We start from the raw sequence: 6,000 nt of genomic DNA on the forward strand, positions 1-6,000 counted from the left end.
AAAGACTTATACCAAAAAGTTGGAGGGATTCTACATGAAAGTGGTAGAAAAAATAAAGACAAACATATGATAATATATATGCATATATACATATCCACATAGACATACACACACATACACACATGAAAGTGGTAGAAAAAATAAAGACAAACATATGATAATATATATGCATATATACATATCCACATAGACATACACACACATACACACATATATATATATATATATAATTATTTTGAACACACACATATATGTATATATATGAATATATAAATTATTTTTATACACAAATACATATATGGCAAAAGAGATAAGGTTATTTTCTAAGACTCTTACTTGGGTTAAGTGTCAGTCCAACCAATGTGTGTGTAACTAAATCTTGAAGTTGCATTATTTTATGATGGAGGTATTTGCAGAAGTTAGAAGACTTAAGTTTAAATTCTGGCATTTTCCTTTTCTGTTGGGTAAATTATGTATTCATTCTGAGTCCTACTCAATTTATCTGTCTGTCATGAATATATTGTACTTGCATATTTTTCAGAAGATTGTAAGACAAACATTTTGTAAACTCTTGAAATCTAATAACATTCAATACATGTTGCAGACATGTATAGCTCTCAAGTAGGTTCTGTGTAACCACATGTGTCTAAATGAATGTGACTTGCAAGTAGACATAAAGTTCTCTAGAATATTCTCCACTTACTTTTTTCCCCCTTGAAGGCTGATTCTCATTAGGAGAGAATCAAGAAATTTGTGCCACAATGTTGGTAGTTCTGCTCTCTTCAGAAAGGGGAACTGGACTAGAATTCTACCAATCACATAATGTTATTCTAGAAGAAATATGTTAATATCATGCTGAGCTCTGTATTGGTATTCCCTTAATAGGGAAGGAGAAATTCAAAGAATATATCCAATGATTTGACTCACTTCTTTTCCCTCAAAAGTTCAAAGTGAATAGCAAATAAACCTACCAAATATGATAGTAAACAAGACATCAATTAAGATATATAATATGATACACATAGTAAATGAGTTCTCCCTTTTGAGAATTGCATATCTATGCTCAATCATAAGAAAAGAAGTATCTCAGATCTCATCCAAGAAAAAAAATTCCTCAATTTTCTAGTTTGATCAGCTAAGAATAGGTGCTGACTCCCTTTGATGTTGTCTTCTTCTCAGAGCTTTTCTCTTCCTTCAGGGACATCTCCCTGAAGAGCATCTGAAAATACAATTGTCTTCTCTTAAAGCTGGAAACCAGAAGAAATAGGAATTCTATTTCACAAAACTCTTGCTAAATCTCTGCCTCATTCAGGCATGAGATATCAAGTGAGCAATCTTCACTAATGAAAAGAATCTTATGAAAATGGACATGAACCTCAGGTTACATTCATAAAATTTTAAAACAGTAATATTCCAAAAAGTTTGATTTATTTGTGAGAGTATATAATGCAAGTAACCTCTATAATTGGTCCTCTGCTTGATTCTCTTGGAATATGGGATTTGTCTTCTACAAGGGAACTAAAAATCAACCATTTTGAACTTCTGGTGTTCCCGATCCGCTATGAAATTCAACAATCTATGGGCTAAAATCTTGCCAAAGATACACCCACTCCTGGCAAATGTTTTTGATTCTTTGCATTCAAACAAATGATTTTACTCTCTCAGTTTAATCTCATTTATCATACCCTAGTCTGGCAGTATTTTTCTTTCTAGGGAAGCAATGTCTTTTGTTTGCCAAGAACTAGTTCTAAATCTATGTTCCCATATTAGCATGAACAAAATAGGAAATTCCTCTAGTTTATTTCATGGGAACTATAATGTTCTATTGTCTCTAAATCATAATCGTTCTCTGGGAGGAGATTTCTTGGGGATCTTCTGGGGAAGCAGCCTTAGTTTTAATTCCAGTACCAGTAATCCCCAAAATGCAGCCAGGAGTTAAAGTCCAGATCCCATATTGTGTCCTTCAAAGTCTTGAATCTTTTCCTGTCAGAATGTTTCCAGCCAGCTTCACTCTCTAGCTCTCTCTGAATCCAAAGCCTTCAGCCAGCGTGAAGGTAGACATGGGAATGAATCAGACTCTGCTTCCAAGAGTGTGGCATTGTGAGTTTCCCAGAATTCAATCCTAGATGTGAATCTCCGAGAAGTCCATGAGCAGGCTTTTCCTTTAGACTTGTGAATCTGTTGGACTTGCGAATCCACTGAATCCCAGCTCTGAATCTCCTCGAGCTTCCCTGAAATTGTTCCTTTAAATGTGAACCAATCTTTAAAGGAGCTCACTCATTGGTTCACACATCAGACTTCACACCTTTAAGAGAGCATACTTTTAAGGAGCTCCCATAAGACCAGGGAGTACCCACCCTTTCTTTGGGAGGATATAAAAGACTCTGGAGTGAGTCAAGGGGAGAACTTTAAAGTTGAACCTTGTAAATTATAAGTACCTAACAGGAAACAAAGGAACAGTGAAAAAGAATGAGCAGAATTTTCCATGAAAAAACTGAGTGTCTATGAGATAATGTATAGCTACTTGGATTGTTATTCAGGAAGATATTTGTAAATTCTCTGACAGTCTGACTGACTCTGGATAAATCATTTAACACTTTTGGAATTCAGTTTCCTAATCTTTAAAAATGGAAATAATAAGAATAGTCAGGATTATTGTGAGGGTGAATGAGATGATACCCAGCATTTGTACAGGATTTTAATTTTATTTAAGTGTTTTTGTAAATCAACCTATAAATATTATAACTTATAATTCCATCCAGCAGTTGCAATCATCACTCTTGTAAAATGTGTGTGTGTGTATTACAAATACAAAATAGAAAAGGAAAGAAAAAATATCAGAGAAAAATTGTCATGTGAACAGCAGAACATAAAAGAGGATTCAAAATATGAGACAATAAATTTCCATTTCAAGAAAGCCTCTGTAATAAATACTATACATGTTCAGAGCTGTCTATCTTTGCTGCCTTGTAAAGTTTTCTTTTATTCTTTGCTCTGCGTTTTTCACTTTATTCATTTTTCCCTTTTCCTCCTTCTTATTTCTTTCAAGAAGATTACAATTAAGCATATGTACATGTAGATATTTATAATCTATTTTTTATTTGTATTTATATTTATAATATTTATAAATGTATACACATGTACATTTATACACATCTATGTAAGGCTGAACTATGCTTGTTTATCCTCTGTTTCTCTGAAGGTGGATAACAATTTTTCTTAAGTCCAAATATTTCCACATTTTAAAAAATCCACTCACCCATTATTTCCTATATTACAGCAATAATATAAACTTATAATATCTAGTTATTTTAAATAGTTCAAAATAAAATTAGTTAACATAGGTGACATAGAATGTACTTTTTCCTAATTTTCTATATTTTGATTAAACCTATTTTAGCTTTAATGCTGTTTGAGATCAATGATTATTACACCTGCTTTTTTCCTAATAAATTCTACACATGCTCATTATTATTATGTTCATTTTCTATCTTTGTGGACTCATGATTTACTTCTACTTGCTACCTTGTCTAACTCATATTTAATCCTCCTCTAAGGATCTTTTCCTTATCTTTTACCCCCACCATTTCCCCCTTTTCAACCATTACCATTAATCTATCCACCCTTTAATACCACAGTTTATCCTATTTTCTCCCCCTTTTTTTCTTTATAAATTAGAAGACTTTTATAATATTTTAGAAATATGTATATCATTTACTCTTTAACCCATTCCTGATATGAACAGGATTTCAGAACTATCAGCTATACTATCTAGGAGAGAGGGTGGGGGGAGGAGGGGAAAATTTGGAACACAAGGCTATGCAACTGTCAATGTTAAAAAATAATGCATGCATATTTTTTGAAAATAAAAAGTTTTTTTATTTTATTCTTTTATTAATAATTTTTATTATATATATATATTATAATATTATCCCTTGTATTCATTTTTCCAAATTATTCCCCCCCTCCCTCTATTCCCTTCCCCTGATGACAGGCAATCCCATACATTTTACATGTGTTACAATATAACCTAGATACAATACATGTGTGTAAATACCATTTTCTTGTTGCACAATAAGCATTAGATTCCAAACGTACATGTAACCTGGGCAGACAGATATTAGTGCTAACAATTTACATTCATTTCCCAGTGTTTCTTCTCTGGGTATAGTTACCTCTGTCCATCACTGATCAACTGGAAGTGAGTTGGCTCTTCTTTATGTTGAAGATTTCCACTTCCATCAGAATACATCCTCATACAGTATTGTTGTTGAAGTGTATAGTGATCTTCTGGTTCTGCTCATTTCACTCAGCATCAGTTGATGTAAGTCTCTCCAGGCCTCTCTGTATTCCTGCTGCTGGTCATTTCTTACAGAGCAATAATATTCCATAACCTTCATATACCATAATTTACCCAACCATTCTCCAACTGATGGACATACATTCAACTTCCAGTTTCTAGCTACAACAAAAAGAGCTGCCACAAACATTTTGGCACATACAGGTCCCTTTCCACTCTTTAGTATTTCTTTGGGATATAATCCCAATAACAGCAATGCTGGGTCAAAGGGTATGCACAGTTTGACAACTTTTTGGGCATAGTTCCAAATTGCTCTCCAGAATGGCTGGATTCTTTCACAACTCCACCAGCAATGTATTAATGTCCCAGTTTCCCCACATCCCCTCCAACATTCATCATTATTTGTTCCTGTCATCTTAGCTTTGGCTGGAAGATGAATGTATGTCCATCAGTTGGAGAATGATTGGGTAAATTATGGTATATGAAGGTTATGGAATATTATTGCTCTGTAAGAAATGACCAGCAGCAGGAATACAGAGAGGCTTGGAGAGACTTACATCAACTGATGCTGAGTGAAATGAGCAGAACCAGAAGATCACTATACACTTCAACAACAATACTGTATGAGGATGTATTCTGATGGAAGTGGAAATCTTCAACATAAAGAAGAGCCAACTCACTTCCAGTTGATCAATGATGGACAGAGGTAACTATACCCAGAGAAGAAACACTGGGAAATGAATGTAAATTGTTAGCACTAATATCTGTCTGCCCAGGTTACATGTACGTTTGGAATCTAATGCTTATTGTGCAACAAGAAAATGGTATTTACACACATGTATTGTATCTAGGTTATATTGTAACACATGTAAAATGTATGGGATTGCCTGTCATCGGGGGGAGGGAGTTCAGGGAGGGGGAGGATAATTTGGAAAAATGAATACAAGGGATAATATTATAAATATATATAATAAAAAAAGAAGAAAATAAATGTTATATTAAAAATCAAAAGCTGATACAGAAGGTTTAGGCCACAGGGGAGAAAAGCAAAGAAATAGGGTAATTTCTAACCTTGAAGTAATGGCTTGGAAGAATTTGAAAAGTAATGCATAAAATACAAGAATAAACAATGGATGTGCCAGTGACAAAACTGTTCTTATCCATCTTTCAAAGTAGGTTTCTCATGGCAATGGTTTGAGATGAAGTTTAATTCCGTTATTATTTTTTCTGTACTTAACAATAAGCTTGTTTCATATGGTACTGAGGTTTTCAAAGTCCTTTCCTCATAATGATCTTATGACTCAAGGAGTGTCGATCTTTCAACTTCATTTTATAAAAAAAAAACAGAGATGATGCCAGAAAAAAAAAAGAATTTCAAGTTTAGTTTTTGACTGGGGGGGTTTAATTTGTTCCTTTTCTAGCATTTTTAGTTGAAAGCCTAATTCATTGACCTTCTCTTTCTCTATTTTATGCAACTAGGCCTCTAGAGATATAATATTCTCCTTATTACCATTTTGGCTGCATCCCACAGATTTTGCTATGATGTCTCATTATTGTCATTTTCTTGGGGGAAGTTATTAATTATGTCTATGATTTGTTGTTTCACCCAATCATTCTTTAGTATGAGATTATTTTGTTTGCAATTATTTTTTGATCTATTTTCCCCTGGCTTTTTATTGAATGTAATTTTGATTGCATTT

This window comes from Sminthopsis crassicaudata, chromosome 5, assembly GCF_048593235.1.
Source record: "Sminthopsis crassicaudata isolate SCR6 chromosome 5, ASM4859323v1, whole genome shotgun sequence".
NCBI lineage: Eukaryota > Metazoa > Chordata > Mammalia > Dasyuromorphia > Dasyuridae > Sminthopsis > Sminthopsis crassicaudata.